Genomic DNA, 13,510 nt, shown 5'->3' with positions numbered 1-13,510 from the left:
ATGGTCCCTTCTGACCTTAAAGTCTATGGCTACGTCTACATTGGCCCCTTTTCCGGAAGGGGCATGGTAATTTTTGAAATCGCAATAGGGAAATGCGCGGGGGATTTAAATATCCCCCGCGGCATTTAAATAAAAATGTCCGCCGCTTTTTTCCGGCTTTTAGAAAAGCCGGAAAAGAGCATCTACACTGGCCCCGATCCTCCGGAAAAAAAGCCCTTTTCCGGAGGATCTTATTCCTACTTCAAATAATTTTATTTTCTAAAAGCTGAAAAAAAGTGGCGGACATTTTTATTTAAATGCTGCGGGGGATATTTAAATCCCCCGCGCATTTCCCTATTGCGATTTCAAAAATTAACATGCCCCTTCCGGAAAAGGGGCCAGTGTAGACGTAGCCTATGAGTCTATGTCCCAATCATCGCCCTTTATGCAGAAGTTTTGACAAATCTTCCCATAGGTGGCAAAACTCCTATCAGCTGGGATTGTACAGCTTCCTCTCCCCAAATAATGAATAGATCCAGTGTTATGTAAACAGAATCAAACCTGGAACTTCTGGAATTTCATGAATGAGCCTCTATCTCTTGAGCTAAAATCCAGCTGCCTCACCCCTAAGGCTGTAGAGAAGACTAAGTCCCCCTGTAAGTGGTCTCAGTGCTACTAGGTCACACAGGAAACCACACCCCAAATGTGTGTGCATTACACCAGAATCTCTGCACTGAGCCAAGTGGGAGCCATTATGGTCACCTAGGAAAATGCAATGTAAGCTCTCCATGCCCAGTAAACAGGAAATAGAATTTTAAAAATCTCCAGACGTTTAAAGGAGGAAGGGCAGAAGGTTGTTTACCTGGCTTCACAGCAGTGGATTCGGAACTGCTGACCAGAGTGGTTATGATGGGCATTGTGAGACAGGGCTGACCTTACCATGAGGTGAACTGAGGTGGCCACCTCAGGTGCCAGACTGTGGAGGGCAGAGGGGGGCACCACTATGACCCAGAGTGTAGAAAATTGTGTCTGCTGCTAGTGCAGCGAGAAGGTATGGAGGGTGTCATTTGAGCTCCCTGCCTCAGATGCCAAAATGTTGTATGCCGGCCCTGTTGTGAGATGCCTTCCAGAGGCCAATTAAAGTTGAAAAAAAATAAGTTTGTTGAGAATATGACAATTTATCAACCAAATTTTATGTAAAAAGGCCCATGACTTTCATCATGGTGGTTTTATTTCATCTATAAAACCTAGGATTTTTTTCACTAAAAAAAGTCTTGCAGTGTGTACACCACCACTGTTTAGTCAAAGAAAGTTGTCATTAAAAAAAATGACAGTGTTGCATAAGCCTGTACCAGGGGAATTGTTCAATTCTTAACTCAGCAAGCCCCACCAGAACATGTCTGGGTTTAGTATTTTCTAGGTAGAGGGACTAGAGGTATAAAATAAGAGACATGTGGTTACCTTTCTCTTTTTCCACTTATGCTGAAGAGAACAAGAATGCTGGGAAGATAAAACCCATATCTTCACTATGAGGAAGAGCAATGCTGCAGCAATAGATCTTCTAAAATTCATTTTAGTAGGTCTAGTAAAGACCCACCCACTAAATTGAACTTAGAGGGTGCCCCCATCTGTGCCAGTAGAAGTTTCTGCTCCTCTCCACCTTCCATTCTGGAGATGATATGGAAACTCAAACTCAAAGGTTCTCTGACTCCCCCTACATAATTAACGTTGCATATCTTAATTCAATCTTATTTTTATGTAGTTATCTCTGATGTTTTATGCCTACCAACAAACATCTGTTAAAATAATTTTTAATTGAGAAGCTTATTCCAATTTTGCATCTTAACCAGTGAGTTTGTTTGAAATGCTTTAAGAATCTCGTCAGATTCTGAAGATTTGTGTATATCCACTTTCCTTTGCTGATGTAATGAACTCATTAATAAATTTACACTTTTCAAGAGAAGATCTTGAGTAGTGGATGATAGTATATAACTAGGGTGCAATGTTGGGAGATTGGGAGGTCTGCTGGTATTTCCCTGTGTATAATTTATGAAACTATTCATGCAATTTATCTGGGTTATGTCTCTGCATGCTGGTGGCTGAATTGTAACTGCACCTGCTTGGGTTTGCTATTTGTCACTCACAAAGCACTGTAATAGATAGCCAAGACTGAGAAATTAAGGGAACTCTGTTAGAAGTAGTATTCCAGAGTTCCTGTCACACATTCCCACAGAGGAGTTGATATCATTGCGGAAAGACTATATTAACACTATATTATTTCTGAGACTCCAGTTCCTTAACCACAATGAAAATCAGAGACACAAAGCAGGCTGATCCCTCAGCTGGAGACCAACTCTTGGAACATGGACTTTGATTGTACGCTTGTTTCCTGACCGAGCCCCCTGCCTGAAATAAAGACCAGAAAATCCTCTCTCATGATTTTAAAGTGACAGTTTGACATTCCAATATAGGCAACAATATACACCTAGGCTGTGTCTACACTGGGCCACTTATTCCGGAAAATCAGCTGCTTTTCCGGAATAAGCTGCGAGCTGTCTACACTGGCCCTTGAATTTCTGGAAAAGCAATGATGCTCTACTGTACAAAATCAGCCGCTATTCCGGAAAAACTATTCTGCTCCTGCTCGGGCATAAGTCCTTATTCCGGAACACTGTTCCGGAAAAGGGCCAGTGTAGACAGCCCAGTAGTCTTTTCCGGAAAAAAGCCCCGATTGCAAAAATGGCGATCGGGGCTCTTTTCCGGAAAAGCGCGTCTACATTGGCCACAGACGCTTTTCCGGAAAAAGGGCTTTTCCGGAAAAGCAGCCTGCCAACATAGACGCTCCTTTTCCGGAAAAACTGAAAACGGAATAGTATTCTATTTTAAGCAGTTCCGGAAATTCATGCCAGTGTAGACACAGCCCTAAGGTGGGAGATCAGAGTTTGGCGGATCCCATCCAAATACCACATCAGAACTTTGTGCTACGATTTGTGTCTAAATGAGATGAAAGTGGATGATGCCAACCAAGTGTACTGGAAGGAATTTGCAATGGCCAAAGGGTAAAACCCAGTTGTTTGAGGCATTTTACAAACCCACTGATAGCCATTATTTAGTCCGTGTGATGGGTACTTTCCACCCAAAAGATCCGTATCCTGTAAAATGACTACAGATTTTTTTAGTGGGCTTCATGTTTCAAACTCTTTCCATCATCATCAATGAAGAGGCTGGGGTGACGCTGTGTCTGCATCAAGAGTGATGTCAACTATGGAAGAGAGTTTTTGTTTTGAGAACCGTTCCTGTAATGCCAATATAAACTTTAACAAGAGGGATATATGGACTATGAGACTTCTCCTGTAGTCCCTCCTTATGCAAAGCTCTCTTTGTTTTCAATGGAAATTTTCCCTGCATAATGACTGAAGAATTTAGCCCGTGCTGTACACTTGATGTTGCATTGAACTTTTTTTGGAAATGAGAATTGTTTGATGTTTACACAAAAGCAAATCTGACCCTGAATTTTTTATTTCTCTACTACTGAACCTGGACTAGAGTCTCAGCTCTTTTACTCTCGTGTGAACCCAAAATATCTTTATTTAAGCCAGAAGCAGGAACATTTTTGGGGGTCTGACCTACAGAAAAATCAATCAGATGATGCACACAAGTGAGAAACAAAAAATCCTACCTCCCACTGGCATGAGCTTTCCAATTCTAGTGTAATCATAGACCCTGAAAGACCAGATCCAGGCAAGCTGGGAGCTACATCCACCCCTAAACCTTAGTTTCCCCAGCCCTGATTTAAACTCACAGCCAGCAAAGTACACTATCACCAATATAAGTGAGAACATGATTGGGCCAACTATATCTAGCACTATGAGATGATGTGTGAATGAAGTATGGTAAAAATATGTTTCATAATGATAGGTTCATTATGAAAGGCAGCATTGTATTAAGAGCTCAAACTGCATTAACCAGTTGAGATCCTTATCCAATCCTAAATTGATAGTTGAATTTGCAGACATCAGAAATAGTAACACACATAAACCTGTAGGGAAACACTTGAACCTCCCTGGACATTCAGTAATGAATGTGAAAGCAGCCATCTTACTACAAAAGATTTCAAAACCTGATTACCAAGGGAGACAGCTGAACTGCAATTCATTTGCAAATTCAACACTTTGAGTATGTCTAGACTACTTCCCTGTCACCAGAGGGATGTAAATTAGATATACCGACATTGCAAATGAAGTGGGGATTTAAATATCCCGTGCTTCATTTGAATAAAAATGGCCACCACGTTTTGCCAAGTCAGCACTTTGTCAGCAAAAAGCGGCTGTCAAGATGGGGATCGGGTGACAAAGAAAGCCTTTGTCAACTGATCCTGTGGTCCTCGTTTTATGAGGCATAAGGGCTCAGTCGACAAAGGCTTTCTTTGTTGCCCGATCCCCATCTTGACAGCTGCTTTTTGCCAACAAAGTGCTGACTGCACGAAATGCGGTGGCCATTTTTATTCAAATGAAGCACGGGATATTTAAATCCCCTCTTCATTTGCAATGTCGGTATGTCTAATTTACATCCCTCTGATGACAGAGGGATGTAGTCTAGACATACTCTTTCAGTTTAGGACTGAATAAGATCTCAACTAGTTGAGGGTATGTTTACACTACCACCCTAGTTCGAACTAGGGTGGTTAATGTAGTCATACAAACTTGCAAATGAAGCCTGGGATTTGAATTTCCCAGGCTTCATTTGCATGTTGTTGGGCACCGCCATTTTTAAATGTCTGCTAGTTCGGACTCCGTGCCCGTGGCTACACGCAGCATGAACTAGGTAGTTCGGAATAGGCTTCCTATTCCGAACTACCTGTACTCCTGGAACGAGGTTCGTGCCCGTGTAGCCATGGGCATGGAGTCCGCACTAGCGGACATTTAAAAATGGCGGCGCCCGGCAACATGCAAATGAAGCCCAGGAATTTCAAATCCCGGGCTTCATTTGCAAGTTCGTATGACTACATTAACCACCCTAGTTCGAACTAGGGTGGTAGTGTAGACATACCCTAACTTAGTACAAAGGCAATTTCCTTCTCTGGATAGTCACATCTCCCCATCAAATGATGTGAACAAGTCACTTCCACCCTAACTTGATTAGCCTCATTAACACAAGCAACTTCTTTCTTACATATGTCCCTGCTTCTGTTACTTCCTCTCCAATTTATCTGATAGACTGTGTTTTACTTACAAAAGTTTATGCCCTAATTAATTTGTTAGAGTATGTCTGTGCTAGCCCCCTACTTCGAAGAAAGGAGGATAATGAAGCATATCAAAGTTGCAAATCAAGTCCAGCATTTAAATATCCCACACTTGATTTTCATGTTCCAGTTGCCATTTTAGAAATTCACTAGCCCAGAGTAACTGCCCGTGTCTACACGCAGCAGTGAAATGGTAGTCCAATTTAAAGCCCTAATTCGAATTAGCTGGTATTCTTCCTCCGTGCTAGTGAATTTCTAAAATGGCGACCGGCCAGGAACATGCAAATCAAGTGTGGGGTATTTAAATCCCGGGCTTGATTTGCAACTTCAGTATGCTTCATTAGCCTCCCTACTTTGAAGTAGGGGGCTAGTGTAGACATACCCTTAGTCTCTAAGGCTACCTCTACACTGCACACTTATTTTGGAATAACCTGTTCCAGAAGAAATACTCTGAAATACCTTATTTTGAAATAGCACATCAACACTACAGGGAAGGCTCAAAATTAGTCTAATGCAGGCTCCCATAATGTAGATGTGCTATCTTGATTTAGAGCCCGAGGAGGCATTGGGAAGTAAAATTACCTTCAATGGCCTGAGAGAGGAGCTATTTTGAAATAGCACCACTAGAATTTCCACACTACTGATATTTTGAAATAGCTATTTTGGAAGAGGCATTATTCCTCGTGGAATAAGGTTTACAGAATCAGGAATAAGCCACCCATTATTTCAATATTATTTTGAAATGATAGAATTACTGTGTAGATGCTCGCAAAGTTATTTCGGAATAACGTGTGTTATTCCGAAATAATATTGCTTTGCAGGAGTACCCTGAGATGCCACAGGACTCCTCAATGTTTTTTGCAGATACTGAGTAACATGGCTACCCCGCTGAGATTACCACCATAGCATTGGAGACCTGGGTCTCTGGTGTGTGGGATCGGAAACTTAGCATATGTCTGAACCCCATGAGCTAAAAGCCACCTGTAGCAGACTTACCAAGTGCTAGATGGTCTAAATACCACTAGAGGGAAACAGAACACCACACAAAGCAGGCATAGGTTATATTAGCACCATAGTCTACATGCTGCATCTTTTGTTACTTGAATTTTTTTTAGCCCATCTCAGTTCTGAAATGAAAGGAAGAAAACAGAAGACATGGAATTAAGAGAGACTTTGAGTAACCATAGCCTGCCACTGGCAGGGAAGCTCTAGCGAGAGGGCAAGTGAAGGATGCCCTGTCTCCCTCAGTATGTTACACACACATGGGATGTTCTAAACTAAGATTAGAATCCAGGGCAGGAATTTCAGTTATGCTGAGATGTAATCTGTCTGCCTTGTTCACCTAGCCAAGATAGCTGCTCTCTATGGTTTTTGTCTGTTTCCAGCTCTTCTGACACCTTCCCTTCTTATGCTATTAGAAAACAAACCTTCCTGTCCACACACACCACCACTGGCTGTAATTCACAACATTCTAGTACCCACTGGGCAAGACTTCCCTTTAAAGGTGTGCCTACACTAATGCTGGAAGGTGTGATACCCAGCATGAGTAGGTATTCATGTGCCTGCACTGTTTGTGCTGGTGCACTAAAAATAACAGTGTGAGCATGCTAGCCCAAGCTAACTGTACACATTCAATCCCAGTGTACCTCCTGGATATGTACCGAGGCAGCTAGTCTGAGCTACTACCCATGCCACTGCAGTCACATTGCTATTGTTGATCACTCACTAAAGCAGAGCTGGCACGCATATGTCTACTCAGGTTGGGAACCACCATGCTAGTACAATGTATATTAAATCTTTAAGAACAGTGAATCATTGTCCACTTGAATTGCCCTTGTCAACTCATTCTCTTTCATATGAAACAAGTTTCATTCTGAAAGTTAATGGGTAACTTTCAAAAAAAGAAAGTAAAAACATGATAAGCAAGAAGTGCAAAGGTAAATAGTGCATGGGAAGGGCGGACTGAGTAAATCAGGAAAGTATTATTTGTATTAAAACTACATAGAGATGACCCTGTTGCTATTTTCAGGTAAATTTAATCTCCCTTGAATACTTCTACATGCACATTACACAGAGTTGAAAGCCTTTATAAAAAACATGAAATCTTTTCAGAATTATAAAGGAGAGGAAAAATTAGGTGTATTCTGGGAAGTAGAAGTTGATATTAGACCCTTGAATAAACAATCTGTATACAATGACCAATCTGATTAGATTCTATGATGAGTTAACTGTCTCTGTGAACATGGGGAAGTCAGTGGATGAAATGGACCTTGACTTTAGCAAAGTTTTTGATATTGTCTCTCACAATATTCTTGCCAGCAAGTTAAGGAAATATGGATTGGATAAATGGACTGTAAGGTGGATAGACAGATGGCTAGATTGTCATGCCGAATGGGTAGTGATCAATGGCTCAATCTTCGGTTGGTGGTTGGTTTCAAGTGGAGTGCCCCAAGGATCAGTTCTAGGGCTAGGTTTGTTCAACATCTTTATTAATGATCTGGATGAGGAGATGGATTGCACCCTCAGCAAGTTTGTGGAAGGCACTAAGCTAGGGGGAGAGGCAGACACATTGGAGGGCAGGGATAGGATCCAGAGTGAACTAGACAAACTGGAGGACTAGACAAAAAGAAATCTGAGGTTCAACAAGGACAAGTGCAGAGTCCTGCACTTGGGATGGAAGAATCCCAAACTGCTACAGGCTAGGAGCTGATTGGCTAAGTAGCAGGTCATCAGAAAAGGTCCTGAGGATTACAGTGAATGAAAAGATGGATATGTGTCAACAGGGTGCTCTTGTAACCAAGAAGACTAATGGAATATTAAGATGCATTAAGAGGAGCATTGCCAGCAGATCTTGGGATGTGCTTGGGATGTACCCTTTATTTGGCACTGGTGAGGCTACATCTGGAGTATTGTTTCCAGTTCTGGGACCCACCCTACAGAAAGGATGTGAATGCATTAGAGATAGTCCAGCAGAGGGAAACCAAAATGATTAGGGTGCTGGAGTACATGACCTGTGAGGAGAGGCTGAGGGATTTGAGCTTGTTTAGAATGCAGAAGGGAATAGTGAGGGGAGATTTGAAAGCAGCCTTCAACTTCCTGAAGGGAGCTTCAAAAGAGGATGGAGAGAGGCTGTTCTCAGTCGTGATGGATGTGAGAACAAGGAGCAATGGTCTCAAGTTACAGTGTATGTGTGTGTGTGTCTAGTTTGGATATTAGGAAAAACTATTTCCCTAGGAGGGTGGTGAAGCATTGGATGGGTTTCCTAGGGTGGTGGTGGAATCTCCATCCCTAGAGGTTTTTAAGTGTCATCCTGTCAAATTCTTGGCTAGGATGGTTTAGTTGGGATTGGCTCTGCTTTTGGGCAGGTGGCTGGACTCAATGACTCCTGAGGTTTCTTCCAGCCCTAGGATTCTGTGATTTGTTGGCTTTACAACACATCGAGACTTACCTAGCACTGCACAGGTCCTTCAGGACTGGCAGCTGTTGGTGGGAGGGATGCACCAGTAAGGCCATAGCCTTGGGTAATTGGAGGGTTCAGGGCATGAGGAGGAGGGTGTGAGGGTGCAGGAGTCAGGGTGGGAGGATGAGGGAGGGCTCAGGACAGGGGCTGGGATGTATGGATGTGTGAGAGTGAGGGTGGGGGGGGCTGAGAGCATGCAGGGTGCAGGAAGCAGGACAGGGAGGTTGGAGAAGAATGAGCTCAGGGAAAGGGGAGGGAAGCTGAGGGCAGTGGAAAGGGGTGAATGCTGGCTTGTCCCTGGGAGTGTCTCAGGAAAGCAGTGACCATGCACTCTAATTGCCAGCATATCCCCAGGAGGTGAGGGCCATGCACCCCACCTCCCAGCTTCTCCAAGGGCTGGTATGAGGGGTGCCACACAACCTGCCCATTGATTTTCTCCCTTCTCAATCTCCTGGCCTGGTCCAGAGGGCTGGTGAGAGCTTTCTCCTTGTTCTCTGCCCCCTTCTGGTACAGAGGGGCCATTGGGTCTTTCTCTCTGCCCATTGACCCTGACTCAGAGGGAGGTGGCTCAGTGGGGGCTTTCTTCCTCCTCCTTCCCTCAGCCTGTCATGGGGGATATGGCAAGAGACCTCTCCATCCTATCTCATAGGGAAGGAGGGTGGCAGCTGACACTTTCTTCTTTCCCTCTCTCACCGTCTCTGGGTGGGGAGGGCTGGCAGGATCTTTCTCCATCCTCCCTCACCCACTCCTGGGGCAGATGGGGCAGTAGGAGCTTTAGCCTCACCCCTTCCCTCCTCTTCCTGTGGGGCTTTCTCCTTCCCACATATGATGCTCCTGCCCCCGCTCTGGAACTGTGACCAAGGGTGAGAACAAGGTAGGTGTCTGAGGCAGGAAGGCCCCACTCATCTGATTCTGTGGCAGACAAAATGGTGAGTTCCAGCCCCAGCTGCCTGATCTCTTGGTGGTGCGGCTGCCACCGGTGGTCTCTCTGCAGTATTGCTGTCCCTTGTACTCACTGTACCCAGCGATCACTGAGCATCACAACCCTCTGAACTGCCCTGCCCTTTCCATATTCTAGAAAACAGTTTTATTCCTGGCCCTTTTTTTCTGGCACAAACAAATCCTGACCTTGCTTTAAGTTTACAGAAGAGAAAGTGCTGAACCAAATCTGGTGGCCCTACCTTTGACTGTTGAGGAGCAGTTATTGAACAAACCAATTCACAAGCAGACAGATCGGTGCCCTGGTCCTTCAGAGCAGGGGGTTGGTGGTGGGGGCTGTGGTAATCAGGGGAGAGATTTAGTGATCTGGCATTCCCCTCCCCCATTCCTGGGAGCAGGAGCTATGTTTCCTCCCCCCGCCCTCCCTAGGTGGTAGGGGCCTTCTCTTTCCACCCAACCCCCTGATTGGCAGGGGACTTTCCTCTTTCCTCATCCTGTTTGCATATATTAACTTCCACTGCAGATTGACTAAATATTTTCAGACTACTATCTACAATGACTCCAAGATCTCTCTCTCTCTCCTTTTTTGTTTTTTTGTTGTGGTAACAGCTGATTGAGACCCTATCATTGTAGATGCACATTTGGGATTATGTTTTTCTAATCTGCATTAATTTGCATTTTTCATAATTTAATTTCATCTGCCATTTTGTTGCTCGGTCACCAGTTTTGTGAGATTGTTTTGCAACTCTTCACAATCTGCTTGGGGATTTAATTATCTGGAGTTTGGGAAATTAACTATCTTCTAGGGGAGTTTGGGAGCTGATGACTTTATTTTGAGTGGTCAGGATGTATTTTATTCCAGCCCTTCAAACAGATAAGAATACTCATCTGGTCTTTTTCTTTAAATATGCAGAAATGTGGGCCCAGATGAGATTCCCTCCACATATGGATTTCAGTGCAAAAATTTCAAAGACTTTCTTCATATCCTGGGAACTCATGAACAGCCTTTGTGAGGTTGGATCTATGAAGGGAATTAGGCCATAATCTGCTTGGAATTAGAAACAAAAGATGGTAGTCATGTATATACACAGTATTCTCCACTTCTAGTGCTGCTGAAATTACTCAAGAAAGAAAAAACTCCCCAGGCCCAGCCTGAATGCTTGATGCAACCTTTTATTTTCTCTGTGTGTGCCTGTATCCTGACAGACAACATAACCATTGATGCCTCTACCCAAATCCTGCAACTTTTAGACTGAATCCCAGGGAAGCAATTCTCTGTGGTTTGATCTCTCTTTTTTTTAGTTGTTTTGTAACACCAAGCATCCAGGTTATCTTTTACCAAGTATGTTTCTTTGTTTCGTTCATAAAAATCACCTTTTATGTGATAAAAAGTATATACATTCTTAATATATAAGGCAACACCTCCTCCCTCTACCTTTTTTAAGGCCATGATCTGATTCCTGTGTCCTAGAAGGGAGGGGCCTCTGTATGCATCTGCCTAAGACTGCAGAGCCAGCTAAGAAAAAATATAGGGTTTTTTTCCATCTCTCTCTGGATGAAGGGCTAAAGAGATTGAGGGTACCCCACAAGTGTCTTCCAGTTCCAAAAAGAGTTTTTGCATTTGGGTGGAAGCAGCAATACCAATCCAAGTTCAGGGAATCAGTGACACTGGGGAGTTTTTAAATAGAAGCCTTTAGTGGCAGGGTATTTTAAAGTCTTATGCAGGCCCCCACCTTCTGCACTTGAAGTGCTCAAGTGGGAAACAGCTTGCTTGGAAAGGACAGTCTTGGAAAAGGGAGGTGAGGCCTTATATATTAAGAATGCATACTTGGACTGAGATTGAAATGGATATAGACAAGAGATTTGTTAAGAGTCTTTGTGTAAGGATAAAAGGGTAAAAAACAAGAGTGATGTGATGGTAGTGAAAGAGATCACCTAACCATTAAGAAGACATGGATAAGGTTTCTTTCAATCAGCAACAAAATCATCCATAATGCAGGAATTGGTCGAGATGGGGAAAGTCAATTACCCAGACTATCTGTTGGGAAAACAACAGCGCAGGGCACAGATTATCCAACAAGTTCTTGGAATATATTGGATATATACTTTCAGAAAGCAGAGAAAGCTACTGTGAGGGGAAGCTGTTTTAGATTTGATTTTGACAAATAGGGAGGAACTGGTTGAGAATTTGAAATTGGAAGGTAGCTTGGGTGAAAGTTACCATGAAGTGATAGATTTCATGATTTTAAGGAATGGAAGTAGAGAGAAAAAACGGAAAAGGGGATTTCAAGGAGGCAGACTTTACAAACCTGAGAATTGGTAGGTAAGATCCAGTGTGAAGCAAGTCTAAGGGGGGGGGGGGGGAGGAACAGTTGACAGTTTCTCAAAGCAACAATAGTAAGGGCACAAGAGTAAACTATCCCACTGTACAGGAAAGATAGGAAGTATCACAAGAAACAACCCTGGCTTAACCAGGAGCTCTTGAATTATCTATTTTTTTCTAAGACGAATACTACAAAAATGGAGGCTAGGCCAAGTTAAAAAACATGAATATATATATAAAAAAGAACCCACAAGTGTGCAAGGACAAAATTAGAAAGCCCAGGGCACTAAACGAGATCAAAGTAGATACAGACATAAAGGGCAACAAGGTAACATTCTATAAATACATTAAAAGGAATTGGAAACCTAAGAAAAGGATAGGGCCATTACTCAATGAGTGAAAAAGAATATTAACAGAAAATGCAGAAATGACAGAGATGCTTAATATCAGAGGGGTAGCCGTGTTAGTCTGGATCTGCAAAAGCGGCGAGGAGTCCTGTGGCACCTTATAGACTAACTGAAGTGTAGGAGCATAAGCTTTCGTGGGCAAAGCCCACGAAAGCTTATGCTCCTACACTTCAGTTAGTCTATAAGGTGCCACAGGACTCCTCGCCGCTTTTAGAGATGCTTAATGACATCTTTGGTTTGGTTTTCACTAAGAAAGTTGTTGATGATGTACATATAATGTAGTGAATGCCAGTGAAAATAAGGCAGGGTCAGAAGAAGCTAAAGTAGGGAAAGTTAAAATTTGTGGCCAGATTAGATGTCTTGAAGTAAACAAGGCTGATTAAATGCATCCTGTAATACTGAAGCAGCTGACTGAGTAGAAACATAATGGAGAAAATAGTTAAAGAATCAATTTGCAAACATAGACCAGTGGTTCTCAAACTTTTTGGCACATCAACCAACCTAGCTCAATGCAACCCTTTCTAATGGAAACTCACTGTTAATTACATAATTACACCCAAACTATTTTCCTAGTGCTGCAGCTTGGGAGAATGGCTTAATTTAAATTATTAAACAGATTAAACATTTTAACTTTGTCATGTTAGTTTATCAAACTTCATTTAAATAAAATATTAATTTATGTCAACACAAAAGGTTTAATTTTTTTTATGGCAGGGGTGAGGACTGGGATTCAGGTCTTCCCATAGATTTAATTTTCTGGGGTTCTTGAATTAATGGATTTTTTGCCCCTCCCCCCTTAGGTTCTGAGGTAAGGACAAAAATGAGGGGTCCACAATCTCCTTACCACATCCTTCCTACACACGACAATCAGTGATAGAGCAGGGACCATATATAGGCACTCAGTTCACATAGGCTACGTTGCCAATATTTTACCCTGCACATATTGGAGGACTGAGCATCTCACCACAATGCAAGGGATAGTTCTTCATTGTAAGCCTTATCCTGAACCCATTGAAATCAATGAGACTCCTCTAACTGAACTCTAAAAACAGTTTAAATGTACAAGGTCACATTTTCAATTCAAAGAAGGCTGCAATGTCTTTGAGATGAACAAAAGAGTCACAGGAACTTCTGCATTACATATGTATAACAATCAGAAT

This window comes from Pelodiscus sinensis, chromosome 18 (assembly GCF_052426305.1).
Source record: "Pelodiscus sinensis isolate ZL-2025 chromosome 18, ASM5242630v1, whole genome shotgun sequence".
Lineage (NCBI taxonomy): Eukaryota > Metazoa > Chordata > Testudines > Trionychidae > Pelodiscus > Pelodiscus sinensis.
Note: the sequence above shows the minus strand (reverse complement) of the source record.